Here is a 19,712-nt window from a genome sequence, read left to right as displayed (position 1 = left end):
AAATATTAGTAATAACTCCTCTTAATGGTCTATCAAGACTCAGCTGGAGGGCCCTCTCTCGGGCCCCCACCCCATCCCAGGTAAGAACCCCCTCCTCCATGCCCCTGCTCGGGCCGAGCTCACAGTTATCTCTGCTTTTATCACTGTCGGCTTGTCTGTCTCTGGACTAGACAGTAGAGTGACTTGAGGGCAAGGACTGATCCTTTCTTTCATCTTAAATAGTTTTTTGCTTTGTTTTAATTTTTACTGTGGCAACACATAGATGACAGAAATTTTCCATTTTAACCACTTTCATTCTTTAAAATTTAATGTATTTCATTTAACCATATATATACAAAATGTTATTTTAAAATGTAGTATATGATTATATATTTAAATTGTTTTTTAATTTAAAAAATTGTAGGTTTACAGAACAATCATGCATAAAATACAAGGTTCCCACATACCACCCTATTATTAATACCTTAAAAAAGTGTGGTACATTTTTTTACAATTGATGAAAGCACATTTTATATTAACTACTGGTTTGATGTAGGGTTCATTGTTTGTGTTGTGCAGTTCCATGGAATTTTTAAAAAATTTTTATTCTAGTAACATATATACAACCTAAAAATCCCCTTTTAACCACATTCAAATATATCATTACAGTGCTGTTAACCATTCTCACAATTACTCTGCTACTGTCACCACCGTCCATAATCAAGACTTTCAACACCCCAAACAGAAACTCTATACCTGTTAAGCATTAACTCCCCATTCTTCCTAACTTCTTCCTTACCCTCAGTTCCTGGTAATCTGTAATCTACTTTCTGTCTCTAAGTATTTGCTTATTCTAGGTATTTCATGTAAGTGAAATCATACAATATTTGTCCTTTTGTATCTGCTTATTTTGCTCAACATAATGGCTTCAAGTTTCATCCATGTTGTCACATGTATCAGAACTTCATTACTTTTATGGTTGAATAATATTCCATTGTCTGCATACACCACAAATTGCTATCCGTTTATCTGTTGTTTGGGTTGCATCTACCTTTTGGAAATTGTGGATAATGCTGCTATGAACACTGGTATACAAATATCTATTCTTTATATATTCAAATATAATATCGAGTCTGTTTTCAATTCTTTTGGGTATATATATAGGAGTGGAACTGCCAGGTGGTATGGTAGTTCTATGTCTAACTTTCTGAGGAACCACCAAACTGTTTTCCACCGAGGCTGCACCATTTTACATTTGCACTAACAATGTATGAGGGTTCCTGTTCCTCCACATCTTCACCAACACTTGTTATTTTCCAATTTTTAAAAATAATAGTTATCCTAATGGGTGTGAAATGGCATTTCATTGTTGTTTTTATTTGCTTTTCCTTAATGGCTAATGATGTTGAGCACTTGTCCTTTATTTCAATCCTCAAAACCTCACCTGGCAGAGTGTTTTCACTTAACAAATATTTGCTGAAAGGAAATGAAAGTATTTAAATCCTATCTGCAATGTCCCTATTGAGTAGTTTGTGCTTCAATACTCCCTATGACAAAGCAATCAGTTCTTCCTGAGGAAGCTAAGTCTTTAAATTTTATTTTTAAGCTGACTCTATCTTAGAAAGCCCTCTGGATCTCGTTATGCCCCGTGGGGCCGTGGAAAATAAGGCTACCCTTTTTCTTCTATATGAGTGCTCTGTACATATTTGAGGAGATTTATTGGGTCCTCTCCTGAGGCTGCTCTTCTCCAGGCTTGAAAAGTTCATCTGTTAGAACTTTCTGGATCCTGGCTCTGCTATTTAAAAGTTTGCTGCCCCTCTCAGCTTCACATAATCTGCAGGTCTGATAAGTGTGCCTTCTAGATCTTTATGCCTGCTGGACAGGGCAGAGAGGAAGACAGAGACCCCTGACACTCTTCCAGAAACCTCCAGGGAGCCACCAATCAGCACCCAACTGCACCACTTCCAGTCCTCATCTCTTCACCCTGGCCACTAAACTACCATGAGGACTTTTCCAAGGTCTTCCTGAAGTCTCTGGAGGGGGCCAGGGCATTTACTGGCTTCAATGCTTCAATGCTGCCTCACCCACCATTGACTCTTCCCAGAGATTTTACCCTGGTAAAATGATACATCTTGAGCCACCATTTCCCAGTCCTGGGACTGCTGCAAGCTGTCCTGGAAAGTTCTTCATTTTCACACTTAAGGGTTAATAAAACTGCCAAATGGAGCTCCCTTTCTGCAGCTGAACCCTAGGTGGAACAGGTTCTTCATGCAGGAAGGCCACAGAAGTGGGGACCCCCCCCCCCTTGTGAATGGAGAGAAAGGGCTGGGGTCTTTCCTTCTGAGCCACACTGGGGAACTCAGTCAGGTGGGAACAGCTGAGTCTTTAGGCTCAAGGACAATCAGGAGGGTCTAGTCATTCCACAGGGGTGGACAGGAGACAGGAAAGTAAAGATCTAGGGGAAAGAGAGGCAGATCAAGGAGGTCAAACCATTAAATCCTGGGTGCCAGGAAGCCTTTCCACAGTGCAAGACCCAGTGGATACACAAGAGGAGGGAGGGGTGAGAGCCTGGAAGAGGAGGGAGTAAAGCTCCAGAGGTGGCCTCAAGGAGGTCATTTGGGCAGAGAAGACAGGGAAGGATTTTCACAGCAGAGGGAAAAAGCAGGCGGAAGCCTGGGATTTACTGAAGCACAGCACATGCAGGGGTTGTTGAGAAGTTCTCTGAACTGGAGGGGGGGTAGAGCAAGTGGCAGTGGTAGAGGAGACCAGAAATGTACCCTGAGCAAGATCATGACAAACTTTGCACATCATGCTAAGGAACGTGGGCTTCACTAATGGCAGGAGAGAAGTACACAGATTTTTAACCAGAGAAGTGACAACCAGATTTGCATTTTAGAAAAATAATTCTGGCAAATAACTTGGAGGGATGGACTCAAGGTTGGGAGAAATTGGAGGGGAAGAGACTAGCTGGGGCCTATTGCAAGAGTCCAAGCAAGAGATGTGGAGCTACTGGACCAAGGTTGAGCAGTGAATATGGAGCAGAGGAGATGGATTCCGCAAATGTTTCTGGAGTACAGTTACTAAGATTCAGTAAGTGGAAAGCGACAGGGAGGAGTGAAAGACGACTCCAAGATTCCCAGTTTGGTTGAGGGATAGTGATTCTCCCAACCAGGACAGGGAATATGGAAGGGAAGAGGAGGGTGGGAATTGAGATGATGAGTTGTTTTGGATATGACAAAGTTTAAATGCCTGAGGAGCTGGCATTAATAAGGGTTTGAGACTCAGGAGAGAGAGTTGGTCTTGAGTTGTAGATTTGGGAGTCATCAATATATAAGCAACAATGAAAACCACCAGAGGATACAAGGTCACCCTAGAAAAGTGAGTCATCAGGAAGAAGAGAGGAATTTAAGGGATAGGAGTATGGCAATTGCTACATTATTTAGTAAAATAAAACCCATATGTTCTGAGATTGGCATTAGAGGGGTGGACAATCGGAAAGAGTAGGAACATTTGGACATCTTGCCTCATAAAGATTCATGTCCCACTTGGGGTCTCTTCCTCACTGGCTCTGGGGACTTCCTGCTCCACCTTAAACACTGTGGCCCAACTCCTTAACATCCTGTAGCCCAGCTAAATAGGACTAGGGTTTCAGAGTTTGCATAAAGGCAAACATCAGGGATGGCAAAAGGAATGCTGAATATAACATAAAGCCACATGGTTTAAGTCCTTTCATCTTATTTCCCAGAGGTTTCTCCTTGCTAGCTCCCATCATCCAACTCAAGAGGGTTGAGAGAGAGCTAGCGAGAACTCTTCGAAAGGGGGTGGGGTAGGAGGGGTTCCGGTGTTCTCAGTTCCCTGGGGACTGAATTCAGAGAACCAACGTCTCCAGTGGAGGCAATACTCACCTACAGAAATAAGAGCATAGCACACAACCCCAATAAATACACACACTAACGTGGAGTGTGGGGAGCAACAGTGGGGATGGTCATTTTGTAACAGAGGGTAGGAGAGAAGTATTTTTTCTGCATCTGTCTTTGTCACAGAATTGTGAACTCCTAAAGGGTAGGGCTATAGCTAATTCATGATGTATGCCCAGCACCAAGCATTAGAACATAGGGTCATTCAGTAATTATCAAAATGTATTAAATAAAACATGGGAAAATAAAGTTTCATTGTTATACCTGGAACAGATTACAGATTCAGCCAAGACAAGGGCAGGAACACCAGAGAAAAGGGTAGGTGGCAAAGGTACCAAGGCAAGGACTAAAGGCTGGAAAAGTCTTCCTCAGCAGACGGTGGGAGTGGGAGGTGAGGGCCTGGACGCATTGGTTGGACACCAGCTCTCACACCTCCTGACTAAGCCCAACTGCTCAGCCCACCTGCCTCCTGACACCCACAGGCCCAGGCAAAGAGAGGACAATATTTGCACTAAAGAGTCTGCTTAGCCTTGGTAGAAATAAAAATCAACAATGTTTGCCAAATGGCATCTGAGTAGGTTGGCATGGTAACTGAAGTGCCTCCCCAAAGAAACCAGAATATGTCTGTGGATTTGGACTCCTGCAGCTTATAGTCCATGGGAAAATGCAGGCCAAATACAATGTCTATTGAGTAAATGAGCCGGGGTCTGACAATAACTGGATGAGTACATAAGTTGATTATTAGTGGGCAAACATAGGAAGATTTAGATCGATACAGCTAACTATGACCTGGCGTACCGGAGAGTTGATTTAGGCACACAAAGACCCACCAGGAATGTTTAATCACCCTGGGGGAAGCCTCTCACTTCCTCTGCTGTGCCTCAGTTTCCTGCAGAATGGAGAAGACTAAGGACCCACAATCACCTTTATAGGGTCACCGAGTGCATCCTGAAAAACTTCAGAAAGAAATCTCATCAGAAAGGAGTTTGTCCAAAGAGAACAGGGATCTGTAACATGACATTTGACTCAACTCCCCTCCAGTGATCCCCAGGTCCCAGCCCCTCAGCACAAAAAACACTGTCTTTCCACTGTGGTCCTTTTAGACCTATTCCTCGCCCCACCCCTTCCGGCACATTCTTTGAAAATCCTCTGTTCTTCCTTCTGTGCCTCTGTCTGAAATACCCACTTTGTTGCATTCACCAACCACTGCCTAACCACTCCCCGGCACTGCCATCCAACCCACCCTGCCAGGCCCTCCCTGACTCCCTGAGCAGGCAGTGCACCTTTGCTTCTGGCCACAAACAATCTGCAGTCCCATGGAAAAACGCAGGCCAGATGCGTTGCCTATTGAGTAAATGAGCCAGGGTCCAACAATAAATGGATGAGTACATAAGTTGACTAATTATTAACGAACAAACAAACATAGGTAGATTTGGATCGATATAGCTAACTATGACCTGGAGTACCAACCCCACTATTTTGTAATGAACCGTTCCCCACCCTGTCCCCTTCATCTCCCATCTCACCCCGCACCAGCTCCTCTGGGCTTGTATCATTCACATCTGGACTCCCATCATGGAGTATAATGCCCAGTATTTTAGTGAGTACTCAAAAGGTTCTGTTCAGTGAATATGGAAAAGAGACTATTCCACTGGTCCTAAGGGATGGGAAGTGGGAGCTGGATTAAAAGGACGGAGGAGTTTTGATGAATGCCACCATCAGAAATAATACTCAGATCCCAACTCATCTTCCAATTGCCTGTCCAGCTAGGAAATAAAAAATTATATGCTTAGCACTGAGCGGTCCATGCCCTCAGTGCAGATCTCTGGTCCTGGTTCCAGAAGGAGCAGGGTAACCCTTATGCACATACTGGGAGCATGTATGTCTGGCCCAATCTCTTTGGTGGTGGCCTGAGGGACTTGCTGTACAAGAATATGCCCTGTTTGTAGAAAGCAGTTCACAGATTACTCCTACAGAATGCTATGAGAGAGCAGTTAAGTGGCTGCCTGGGGCAAGGGATTGCTGGCTGTAGGATATACAGTGCACTACCTGGGACTATGATGGAACTGTTTCTTGGGGAAGAGAGGACATTTGTTCCTGTGTAAGTGGGGGAATACTTAGGGTCACACATGCATGTCCAAGACAAGACACATACACAGAAAGGATCATGGAGGACCCCAAGCTTTGGCCTGGAGCTACCATCTAAACTCATTGTATAAATAAGCCCTGAAGAAGAGCACTTGCACGGGTCAATCTGCAAATCTTCCACCTTCTCCTCCTCTTTTTTTGTTTTGTTTTGTTTTGTTTTCTTAACTCCCGTCATTTAAGGAAAGCTCTGTCATAACACTAGCTGGATACAAGCTTAAGGAACAGACAACTCAGGGTCTAAATTCAACCAAAAGCACACTAAAATATCAAAATATTCGGGTGTCAACAAAAGATTACAAGCTATACAAAGAAACAGGGAGTGATAGCCCAGGTAAAGAATAAAATTAAAGCATTAGAACCATCAATGAAGACCAGACCTGGGACGTACCAGACAAAGACTTTAAAAATAGTCCTACTATAGTTAACAGTAGTATTTTAATATTTTTTCATCAACAGGGTGCAGTATAGTGAGACACAGGAAAGCTGCCAGCTGAGACAGCCACCAGGACTGAGCAGCACCTACTCTGGAATTGGGCACACAGCAGTTGTTTCATAAATGCTGAAAGAAAATGTACTATGCCAATACTACGGGTCAATAATAGGGGGGAATAAGGGATATGGGAGGATTTGGGGTTTTAGTTCTTATTCTTATTTCTGTTCTGGGGTAATGAAAACGTTCTAAAACTGATCATGGGAATGTAGGCACAACTATATGATGATACTGTGAGCCAGGGATTGTAACTTTAGATGGGTTGTGTGGTGTGTGAATATACCTCAATAAAATTGGGGAAAAAAAAGTAAATTGCATTTCTTTGAATACAACATCATGCAATTTTTTGGCTTGTGATTATCTGCCCCCTTTTTAAATTGAGATGAATTCGTGTAACATCAAATGAACCATTTTAAAGTGTACAGTCATGGCATTTAGAATATTCACTATGTTGTGCATCAGCTTCATCTAATGCCAGAACATTTTCATCATCCCCAAAGGAAACATCATACCCACATAGCCACTCCCCATTCTCTACTCCTACCAAGCCCTATCAACTAGTTATCTTCTTTCTGTCTCTATGGATTTACCTATTCTGGATATTGCATATAAATGGAATCATTAAAAAAAATGTGAACTTTTTAAAAAAAATGGTCCTAAATATGCACAAAGAGCAAAAGGAAAACATGGAGAAAGAACTAAAGGAAATCAGGAAAATGACAGATGAATACAAAGAGAATATCAAAGAGAGATGGAAATTATGAAAAGGAACCAAACAAAGCTGAAGACCACAGCAACACAAATTATGAATGCCCTACAAGAGTTCAACAACAGATTTGAACTGGCAGAAGAAAGAACCAGTGAATCTGAAGATAAAGCAGTTGAAATCATCCAGAAGAGGAACAGAAAGAGGAAAGAATGAAGAAAAGTGATCCGAGTCTGAGGAATTGTATCAATTATGCATTGTGGAAGTCCCAGAAGGAGAAGAGAGAAAGGGGCAGAGAGAACATTAAAAAAATAATGGTTATAAACACTATAATGTAGACCAGCAGTGTCTAATGGAAATGTACAGTGAGCCACATATATAACTTCAAATGTTCTAATAGTCACATTAAAAAAGTAAAAAGAAACAGACAGCATTAATTTTAATAACATATCTTCCTGAATCCCATCCAAAATATCATTTCAGCATGCCAGCAACATAAAAATTATTAAGAAGATATCTTTCCTTTCCTTTTTTTGTACTGAGTCTTGAAATCCAGTGTGAATTTTACATTTACAGCCCATCTCAATTCAGACTAGCCACATTAGAAGTGCTCACTAGCCACATATGGCTAGTAATTACCATATTGGGCAGCACCGTTCTAGAATGATTGTCACTTCCATGTAAGCCAGTTTTATTTTTTTCTGTTTATTTCCTTTTGTGACAAGTAATAAAACCCTAACTAAAAAAGCATTTGTGTGATAGGCTCCAGTGTCATTAGGAAGAGGCTAGCCGGAGATACCACACCCTCTTCTAAAGCCAGGCTTGGGGAGAAGAACTTCAAGGGAGAGAGGTGGTGACAATTTTGAAAAGGAGAAAGAAGCCAGGTGAGTGAGTCTCTGGGGTCTACAGCTAGGAGAAAGGGCACAGAAGGGGACCAGGAGCAAAGATTTGGCTAGCCTGGAAAAGAAATCACTACAGGACAGCCAGAAGTGCTTCCTGAATCTCTCTGAGGACAGAGTAGGAGCAAGGCTGCCAGCGTCCATCTGAGCTCAGAGGTTTTCCAGGGTGCAGTACAGTGAGACACAGGAAAGCTGCCAGCTGAGACAGCCACCAGGACTGAGCAGCACCTACCCTGGAATTGGGCACACAGCAGTTGTTTCATAAATGCTGAAAGAACAAATGCATTTCCCATTCAAGTGGCGGTCCAAAAAGTAGGCTGAAGGGACAGATTTGTGTGTGTGTGTCTTTAAGTTATGCACAGTTAGAAGAAAGAGCTCAGGACCTTCCTCTGCAACCACCTGTGTGACCTCTTTAAGCCTCAATTTCTTCATCTATGAACAGGTTAAAGAATATATATCCCCTCTACCTTACAAGACTGATGGGAGGATTAAATGAGAAAATGTATGTGGAGGTCCATGAAGCTCAGCATAGACATGAGGCATTAGGCTCTATTGTTATTGTTCCTTGAAGGCTGGGGCATATGGTGCTGATGTCCCAGGACAGCAAATGAGTGCTTATCCTATGGGCTGGGTGCGAGATATTTTTTTTTCTGTTTTTCTTGGAAGGAAGAAAATCACTTTGCCTCATGACCTGGTATTTTATTTATTTATTTATTTATTTATTTATTTATTTAATCTTCATTTTATTGAGATATATTCACATACCATGCAGTCATACAAAACAAATCGTACATTCGATTGTTCACAGTACCATTACATAGTTGTACATTCATCACCTAAATCAATCCCTGACACCTTCATTAGCACACACACAAAAATAACAAGAATAATAATTAAAGTGAAAAAGAGCAATTGAAGTAAAAAAGAACACTGGGTACCTTTGTCTGTTTGTTTCCTTCCCCTATTTTTCTACTCATCCATCCATAAACTAGACAAAGTGGAGTGTGGTCCTTATGGCTTTCCCAATCCCATTGTCACCCCTCATAAGCTACATTTTTATACAATTGTCTTCGAGATTCATGGGTTCTGGGTTGTAGTTTGATAGTTTCAGGTATCCACCACCAGCTACCCCAATTCTTTAGAACCTAAAAAGGGTTGTCTAAATTGTGCATAAGAGTGCCCACCAGAGTGACCTCTCGGCTCCTTTTGGAATCTCTCTGCCACTGAAGCTTATTTCATTTCCTTTCACATCCCCCTTTTGTCATGACCTGGTATTATGTGGATTTGGTGAAGTACTTTAGGATATCTTTGGGTCACGACCCTCTGGAAGCAGGGGGATGGACAAGGTGACTTTCTCTTCTTGACAGCTCTCCTAGGGCTAAAGTTTTCCAAAGCTAGAACCTTGATTCTCTTTCTAGGCAGTAACAATGCTTTCCTCCCAAGACAAAGGGAAACAAGGCACATCTGCTCCATTCATTGTGCCATCCAAACTAATGTATCCCCAGGGAGTCAGGGTCAGGGATGGGAAGAGAGTTTTGCCCCAATTGGCAGATATTCCAACATCAGAAACTTGATCTACAAAAAAACAGCATATGTGGCCTCATGTCTCCCTGGGTTACAGACTTTCTGCATCATGAGCTGACCACCAGCCCCATTTGTTTACAGTCTCAGCTCGGGGAACAGTGTGCTAACAGTTCTATTTACCATCTTGGTTGGCTGGCTCCAGCTCTCTGGGGATGGGTGCCAAAGACAAGGGATGGAGCCTGTGTGTTGAGGCTCTGGGACTTTCTTTGGGGCTTTGGAAAGTATATTTACTGGGAATCATGCAAATGTCCAAAAATAGGCAAATGGCCCAAAACAGCCATATGATGGGGTAAGATAACATCCACTGAAAATTATGCTTAAGAAGAATTTTTAGTGATATGGGAAAATTTCTATGAAATGATATGCAAAAAAAAAGCAGGAAACAAATGTATGTGTGATCTTAACTACAACAGGAAAAATGCTTATAGAAATATACATTCCAAAATATTGACAATGCATCTTGATTTAATTTGACAAAGAATTACTGGTTATTTTTCTCTTTATTCCCTATGTTTTGCATATTGTTTAAAAAGGATCTTATTATATTTATAACTATAAATTATTTTTGAAGAAATTTCATCTAAAAATAGCATCTCTATGCCCAGCGTACAAACCTCTAACACTGCCTTTAAGGTAAAGACTACATACCGGAAGAGAAGCAGGCAGCCTCCCCAGCCTGAAAGATCCTTGACCATTGGTACAACTGAGTCTTCAGTACGCTAGGGTCATTAGCAGACATCCTCCAGGTGATTTAGCAATTAAGTTATGCTTTTTAGTGCAGTAGAGGACCAGGGACCAGTGTGTTATCACTAAGTGGCAAGTGGAAGTGTGATGCTGCCATTCGGGTAGATGAGATTCAGGTAGATCCGTCTTGGGGAAACTTGACATAAACCCAGTGACAGCCCTTCTCAACCAGGATTCCAAGGGGGAAAATTAGTTCCCTTGATGCCCTAAGGCATCCGTTATATGTAATGAATTCGTTTCTTTCTGATGCATCTAGAATGATACTAGTTATTTATATAATTATTTAACCAATAATTCTTTGGGAGAAGTGAGGAAATAGTCACTTAATTCATTTTCTGTAGGGCTTAATTCTCTTGCAGATCCTGATTGAGAAAAGCTGATTGATTGTCTACAAGTACCCAATGTCAGCTCTGCTCCCCTCTGCTCCAGCCTCACAGCCTCATTCAGTAGGGCAAATCTGCATCTACAAGACCACAGAATTGGTAAATTCATACCCTTCCAGGCCATCATATCCACACACCCAAGAACCAGGCCTCCCAAAGGGGTGGGCTTGGTGGGTACCACGAGAAAGGCAGCTCCCTCTCCTGCTGCATGTGTGAGATCCAAAGGGAAATCTGCTTACAGGAAGTTCTCTAGAGGAACCATATTACTTTTTCTAGATCTAGACGCAAAGCTGCTGAGCTTCTCCAGATATTTTAGGATATCTCCTCAAGGGAATTCAGATGATGGGAGCTGAAGGCTCCAGTAGGCTGTATATAGAGAAAAGTATTAATATCCTCTTTAGGATATAGTTGTAGCCCCAGGGGGTCACAGGGAAACTTGATTGGGTCAGGTTAAAAATGTCAGCTTGTAATCTCAGATCCCTAGAGAGCTGGAAAAGAGAAGAACAAGAGAAGGAAGAAAAGTGGAACTAGTTAAAATATGAGTCTTTGTGGCTCATTCTGTCCAGAACAAACTGAAGGGGAAATCTGGCAGTGACCTATCCCAACAATTCAGACCCCAGAGTGTACATTTTTGGATTGAGTTAATTGGTTTAACTGTTTACAAAAACAGGGAAAAAAGGATCATGGACATATCTCTCTTCATTTTAGGATTGGACACAAAATCACATTTTCAAACAGTCTCAGAAGAGTATAGATGAAGTCATAACTTCTGCAGATTCAATCAAGTGTGACAGGAATGTTACTTGCAAACTATTTGTCCTTTGTTCACTCACTATTTACTGAGCCAGGCACTGTGTTCTCTGCTGGGAATGTGGAGAGACATGGGAATCAGCCCTTGCCCTCAAGATATTTGGGGAAAAGCATAGAAACAGACAACGCTAAAGCAACAAGGTAGGTATATGTGGTACATCAGGTGAGAGAAGCTGCAGGTGGTGCTTTGTGAACACAGAGTAGAGGCACACAGCCCAGACAGGAGGGGTCAGGGGAGCTTTCCCGAGGAGGTGTAACCGGAGCTGAGTCTTAAGAGAGGAATAGGAGCTTGCTAAGCCCAAAGTCAGGTAGCTATCCCAGTTAGAGGTGATGGCATGTGTAAAGGTACAGAGGAAGCAAGATAAAGCATGACACTTTTGGAGAACCCATGAACAAGTATAACTGTAGCAAAGGGTAAAAGTCAAGGGGAAGACTATTAGTAGTAGAGTTAGGCAAGTGTTGGATTGCCAAGGGCCTTCTAAGCCATGCTAAGGAGTGTGAACCTGATCACAAAAGCTGCGCTGAGCAACTAGAGGCTTTTACATAGGGGAGTGGCAAGATCATGATTTCATTTAATAGTAAGAAGTCAGGAGCTGGGTTAGAATGGATTGTAATGGGGCAAGAGAAAAGGCAGGGAGATCAGTTAGGAGGTAATGGCATTCTTTTACTAAGTGACATGGTTGATAGCAGAAGTGGAATAAAGAGGAAAGGCAGAGTCAAGAGAGGTTGCAGAGGTAGATTCTATCACCAATAGAAATTGGGAACACTAGAGAGGGATTAGAGCAGGATGAGAGCAGGCATCTCTTATCCAACAGTACGTCTATTTACCAAAGTACAAACCGGAGGAAGAAAAGCAGGTTTAGGGGTGAGGAGGGGTGACGATGATTAATTTATTTTTGGACTAGTTGAATTTGAGACACTTGAGGTGTCCAAGAGGCAACTGAATGATCTAGAACTCAACACAGAGATCTAGGCCAGAGATAGAAATAGAGAATATGGGTGGTAGCTGAATCCTGGGGCTGCAGGAGAGTACCCACAAAAACTGCACAGGAAGGACAGAGCCCTGGGGAACAATAATATTTAGAAGTGAGAGGAAGAGCTCTGAATGGAGACTAGGAAGGAACAGCTAGAGAGGTTAAAGGAAAACCAGATGAGTGTAGTGTCTTGGTGCCAAGGAAGTGAGGGTTTTAAGAACGAGTGATCAAATACCACAAAGTAAACAAATAGGATAAATACTAAAAAAATATCCACCGGATAAAGCAATGAAGAGGTCCTTAGAGACCTCACCAAGGCCCATATCAATGTAGTGGTGGGGACAGAGCTTGTAGTATTACAGTGAGTGTAGATGCTATTTCCCACAGGTTGGCTATGAACGAAAGGAGAGAAGGAGCCAATAGGAATGCTGAAGACCAGAGGGAGAAAAAGAGAGAGGGAGGGAGGGAGATAGGGAAGGAGGAAAAGAAAGAGGGAGAGCAAAGTTCCCTGTGGAGGCAGAAGAGAATAGAATCCAAAAAGTGGGTGGGGTACGAGCCTAGGATAAGAGGAGGGATATCTTTTCCCATGAGATAAGAGAGAAGGGGAAAAGCTTGCATATATGGAAACTTATAAGTTTGAGGTGGCAGAAGAGGAATTCAAAGGCATTCTCACCTGAGGACTTAAGTTTTTCAGTGACATATGAGGCTAGGTCATCTGCTGAAGTTAAAAAGAGAGATAACAGGGCAAGAGGGTTTATGGAGAGAGGTTAACTTTTGGAATAACTGCTCAGGGGAGTGAGAGGGACATGTAGAGGTTTTCTCGGCAGCCTTGAGTACTTGGCTGAGGTTATGGGGTTTTAATCCATAGCAGCACCAATATATATGGCTGTATTATTTTCTCTAGGTACAATCAGCAGCTTGGGAGTAGGAGTGGAAATGCCAAGTGGTTCGTCTGACCCAGGCTCAGGATGATGGGAGATTGGTGGACTAAGCAGGAAAACTGAGAGTAAGTTGAGAAGGATCAGAGTAAGATCCAAGCTAAATAGGAAAATAAGAAAAGCCAGAAAGGGCCTGAAAATTAAGTGAAGACGTCTGTCCATATTGGGAGTAAATAAGGCTAAAAATGAGAAGAGACCATGAAGGGAGATGTGCCTTTAAGCCAACATCTTTAGGAAAGTTAAAGAATCCCAGGTAGAGGAATTCGACCTGGTCTTTAGATCTTACTAGAGTAGATGAGAAGGATGGCGGACAGCAGGCAGTACATGTTCAAAGGACACGACAGCACTCTAGTTGCTCTCAGAGATGGGCTTCATTAGAAACGATGATGGCGATGATAGCTATTACTTAATTAAGTGCCTACTGTCTGCAAGGCACTATGTCAGACTTTCTTCAAACTTTGGTATCTGATCCTCACAGAAACTCTTCAAATTAGGTAGTATCACCCCATTTACAGAAATTAAAGGTCAGTACACATTCTCTATGACCCAGCGATTCCACTTCTAGGTACATACCCAACAGAAGCGAAGTCATATGTGCACCCCAAAAAATGTACAAATGTTCATAGCAGCATTGTTGTTATAACCCCAGACTGGAAACAACCCACATGTCCATTAACAATGGAATGGACAATAAATTGTGGTCTATTCATACCACGGAATACTATATAGCCATGAAAGCCAAAGAGTGCTACAGACAACATGGTTGAATCTCACAAACATAAAGTTGAGTGAAAGTAGCTAGGCACAAAAGAATACATGTTATATGATTATATATACACAAAGTTCAAAACCAGGCAAGACTAACCTATGGTGTTGGAAACAGGCTACTCGGGGAGGAGAGTGGAAGGAGAAATGGGGAGGGAGAATGAGCGGGTAATGCAGGGCTGGCAGTGTTCTATTTCATTCACTTTGTAATAATTCATGAAACTCTACATTTAGGTTCTATGCGCTTTTCTGTATGTATTTGATATTTCAATAAAAACATATTTTAAAAAGTCCATTTTTCTCAAGTGCAATATGAGATACAGACAAGACATGAAAGAATAAAAATAAAGGAAAGTCAGGCTCATAATGGTTAAATGCTTGTCTGAGACCACATAGCTGGTAATAGTCAAGGCGGGAATTAACCCAAGTCCCCCTAGCTTGCAAATCCAGTGCTCGTCCCACCACACCGGCCGACAGCTGTGTGCTGAGAAAGGACCTGCGTGCTCCTTCCTTCTCCTTGGGCATGGGTGGCCTTGGGGATAGAAGATCGATGCACTGGAGGTGAAAACCTACTGGATTTTCAAGCAGCTGTGGCAGCTGGCCCTTGTCTGTTGACCATTTGCATGCCAGATTTCATATCTGGAAGTGTTTTCATGTTTTCTCTACCTAACCCAGGGAGCACTGCACATTTTTTCCTGTCATCTCAGGTTTAACCTCTGACTTTTGTCACAGCCTCCTCAATTTCTCCTCCATTTGATCCAGCCTATATATGGCAGCCAGCGTTGTCTTCCTAGAGCAGGACTTTGCATGTGTCAATTCATAAGAGAACAATCTCATCTTCCCCTCACCAAATTTATCAATGTGACTGCATCTATGTCCATCTCCACTGCCTTTTCTCCCAATATGAGGGAAGACTTAGCCTGCTCCTAAGGCTGACCCCTGAACTACAGTGCATTCCATCCCCTCTTCCTCCTTTTCCAGTGTAAACCAATTATCCCTGTTAGCATATGAACATGTATAATATTCCATGTCTTTAAAAAAATATATTTCCTTGCTCACTCTTCACTACGGTGAAATTGTTCTTGTCAAGGTCCCAGTGTGTGGTTTTGATCTTGCCAGGAAAACAGTTGATTCAGTTCTCATCTTACTAAACCTCTCAGCAAGAATGGACATGACAGAGTCCCCCTCCTCCTTGAAGCCCCCCCCCCTTTTTTTTTTGCTTTTGTGAAACCTCTCTGGTTTCCTCTCATCTTTCAGTTCCCTTCACTGGCTCTTCTCTTCTTGCAATGCCTCAGTATTGGCCCTCTTCTCTCCTCCATCCACACTCCATGAATGATCTCTTCCAGGCTTGTGGCTTTATATTATCATCTGTATACTGATGACTCCCACATTTAATCTCTAACTCCCTACCCCCAACTCCAGCCTTGTATATCCACTGTCAATTCAACCTTTCCTCTTGGGTGTCTAACAAGCACTGAAAACTTAATATGTTCAAATCAGAATTCTTGATCTCCCCCAAACCACTCCTTCCCTAGTGTCTTCCCTTCTCAGTAAATGGCATCAAATTCAACCAATAGTTCAAGCAGGACTGGTTACCCCAACTCCTTTTTCTCTTCCAAATCCAATACATCAGTTAGATCCGACTGGGCTAACTTTAAAGAATTTCCTGAATCTAACCACTTCTCATCAAACCACTTCAACTGTTGCCTGAGCTGCTGTAATACCCTTCTAACTGGTCTCCCTTCTTTCCCACTCTTGCCCACTACAGTTCATTCGTCTTAAAGCTGGCAGAGTGATCTTTTTGAAAACATAAATTGCATCACATCTCCCCTCTGCTCAAAATCCTCCAATGACTTTTCACTGCACTGGGAGTAAAATTCAAACCCCTTCCGCTGTGCAATTACTAGGTCCTGAATTCTCTGAACCTGTTTTCTTCTTAGGGCTTATCACGTACAAATCCCCATCTCTCTGCTCACTCTGCTTCAGTTACACTGGCCTGGCTTTTCCTCTGACACACTAAACCCGATCCCATCTCAGGGCCTTTGGGTTTGCTGTTCCCTCTGCTTGGAAAGCTCTTTCTTCAGACCTTCCCATCACTGGCTCCTTCAGTTCATTCCAGTGTCTGCTCAAATGTCGCCTCCTCAGTGGTGCCTTCCTTGACCACACTGTGTGAAATCATTCCCCAACAATATGGTCATGTACTCTTTTTTTAATCTACGTTATTCTTCTTTATAACATATGTATTTTATATGTATATATGCTGTATGTGATATACATATGTATTGCCTGTCTCACCCATTAGAATATAAGCTTCATGTGGGCAAGGACCTTGTCTGCCTTGTTCACTCTCTATCCCAGCATTTAGAAAGTCTCAAATATAATAGAAACCCACTAAATAGAGAATTAATGATTTAATGGAATCCTCCTCCCTCCTTGTAAATGTAAAACATGATTCATGAATCCTGCCTACAAAAAGAATGAAGAGAATGGGAAAGGGTGGAGAAGATAGGAATGAAAGGAAGGGGAGGAAACTTACATTTATGGGTTCTTACTACTTTGTTTTCAACCAAACACTCTGCCAGGCACTTTACATACATTATTTTTACTTAAACCTCACAACAGTCCTTTGACTAGGTATTCCTATTCCCATTTTACAGATGGGGAAACTCAGTCTCAGAGAGGTAAAGTAGCTTGTTCTGGTCACACAGCCAGCAACCAAAAGAGGAGGATTTGAATCCAGATCTAGTTGGTCTCTGAATAAAGTGTTCTACCTGGGTATATACCCAAAATAATTGAGCAGGGACTCAGACAGATACGTGCACACCAGTGTTCATAGTGGCATTATTCACAACAGCCAAATGGTGGAAGCAACACAAGTGTCCATCAACAGATGAATGGATAGACAAAATACGATATATACACACAATGGAGTATTATTTGGCTGTAAAAAGGAAAAAATTCTGATTCATGCTATAACATGGATGAATCCTGAAGACATCATTTTGGGTGAAATAAGCCAGACACAAAAAGACAAGTATTGTATGATCTCACTTACATGAAATAATCAGAATATGCAAATACATAGATTCAGAAACTAGAATACAGGTTACCAGGGGCTGGGTGGGGATGGGAAATGGGAGCTAATGCTTAATTGGTATGGAGTTTCTGTTTGGGGTGATGGTAAAATTTTGGTAATGGATGGTGGTAATGGTAGCCCAACAAGGTGAATGTGTATACCTGAAAGTAGACAAAATGGGAAATTTTAGGTTATGTATGTTACCAGAACTAAAAACAAAACAAAAAAACACAGACCTATAAAAAATTTCTGCCTAATTTTTCTGAAACCTAAAAATTCCTCTAAAAAAATAAAATGCATCTGAAGAGAGAGAAAGTCATCTAACCAATAGACTTGATATCTTCTGCACCCAGAGCTCCACCTGGAAGTTCCACCTGAGGATGTTCTGCGTCTTGTGTGCCAGGCTCCTGGACAGAGGTCGTGCAGACCCTGCCAGCTTGATATAGAAGTCGGGGCTGATGAGGTGAAGACCTGAAGAAGGCTGTGGAACCTCCATGAGGGAAGGCAGGTGAGGGGATGAGACGGTGGCAGGGTGTGGTAACAGGAGGCCTTTCTATTCCTAGCTGTTTATAAACAGCATCCTGACAACCTGGCCTGTCCTATCCACAAGGGACCCCAGAGACATTTGAAGTCACAGTCTTCCAGAATAGCCTTGGCTTTTCCGAGTTCACGCTGGAGTAGAAGGTTGTAGACAAGGAGAATTCACCAGTCCTGAAGCCTCCCCCGTCCCCTTTACCCTGCCATGTTTCCAACCAGCAATTCAGTTTGGACTCCTGAGCCTGGGGTGTAAAATCAACTAGGCAGAGGCTCAAAAGAACAGGTGACAGGGGCCAGGCAGTAAGTAATTAAGCAGCCTTGCCTTCTTCCTAAGTTAGCTCCTTGATTTTCTTCCTCCCCTTCTCCCTCTCTCTATCATTCATTCATGAGAGATGGAAAGGTTGATCTGGCAAATACACAAGTGTAATGTCTGAGGAATTTAGAGTGAGGAAATGAAGGTCTCTCATGATGCGCCAAATGCTTTCAATATCTTCTCCTATTTAATCCTCACATTCAAGGTTGATTTTATCATTTCCATTTGACAGGTAAAGTAATTGAGCCTCAAGAAGACAATGTTAATGAGACAGCATTGATAATGCCTTTGGCACCGGAAGGGACTCAATATAGTTAAAGTTCTTCCTTCCTTTGGCAACTTATCCAAGTTCACAGGAGGCAGGAGCAGAATTCAAACCTGGACCTACCTGGGACTTTCTACTTCTAACAAGCACTCTAGGGAAACTGAGACTCTGAATCCAGACCGCTTCTCTTTTTTGGCTGGATGTGCCAAAAATCGTCTAATAAACAAGAAAGGGCCTGATTCAGAAAAGCCTGAGTACCATGGTTCAGAATATTCCTGTTTATTCACCTTGACAGGCGTAAAAATACCCACCTCTCCCCCACCCTCATCCATTGTGCTCAGCTGTAGTTCCTGCTGTGTGTGACAAATGTGTGTGTGTGTGCACATGCGTTTATACAGATTTTATATCTCTAAGGACAAGGCCCTTGACCTCTCTGTCTTCTGTATCTCTCTCTGACAGTGCACTTCATGCAGACTTTGCACACCTGGCCCAGCTGTGACATGCTGACACTATACCTGCTGAGTACTACGCTGGTACTCTAGAGTCTCTTGGGGTAGAGAGAGAGGCAGAGGGAAGAAAGACAGGTTAGACAAGGCTTTGCTCCTCACCCTGGTGTATGCCCAGATGTGCCTCTTCCTACCCCCAGCTTGGAGACCCTGAAGCCCCCAGAAACCCTGGAGTCTCTAGCCTGCCATGACGGTGGCAGTAACCTCCCTCCCCCTGGTCAGAGGGGCTTATACCCCACCCCTGACCATCTACATCCACCTGTCACTGTTGAGACATTTCTTTTTTACAGTATTCCATATGCCTGTCCATCTATCCCATCCTCTTCTCCCACTTACGGCCCAGCCAAGCTTTTATTCCTACTGTCCTGATACAAAGGACAACACAAGCACACAGAGGGCAGCCTGAGGGTGAGTCCAGGCAGTATGCTTCATTGGCTTTAAAAACTGTTAAATTAACTATGATATACATACAGAAGAAAACGAATACAAGTAAGAATATTAGTTAAAGCAAACACTCTGGATCCCACCACCTAGTTTAAGAAACAATCAAATGCTCTACCTCTGCAAGGAGGTAGCTTTCAAGTTCCAGGGAGAGATTTTAAACTTATCTAACCCACTTTGGATCATTGCTTTTGCCTTTCTGGGTCCAGAGGCCCCCATCACCTCTTTTGTCCTTTC

The 19,712-nt window shown here is 42.5% G+C and overlaps 1 protein-coding gene and 1 long non-coding RNA gene across 2 annotated transcripts in view; one reads left to right on the top strand and one right to left on the bottom strand.

Moving 5' to 3' along the window:
• LMOD1 (leiomodin 1) overlaps positions 1–19,712 on the bottom strand; it is a 44,879-nt gene that overhangs the window by 19,862 nt on the left and 5,305 nt on the right. The window lies entirely within an intron of this gene.
• On the top strand, positions 11,580–17,905 carry LOC119526149. Its single transcript, XR_005215125.1, has 3 exons — positions 11,580–11,801; positions 13,539–13,640; positions 17,767–17,905. It is a non-coding gene; the product is annotated as an uncharacterized LOC119526149 (long non-coding RNA).

Source organism: Choloepus didactylus, chromosome 2 (genome assembly GCF_015220235.1).
Source record: "Choloepus didactylus isolate mChoDid1 chromosome 2, mChoDid1.pri, whole genome shotgun sequence".
NCBI lineage: Eukaryota > Metazoa > Chordata > Mammalia > Pilosa > Megalonychidae > Choloepus > Choloepus didactylus.
The sequence above is the reverse complement of the archived record's forward strand: the minus strand, read 5'-3'. Positions and strand labels throughout refer to the sequence as shown.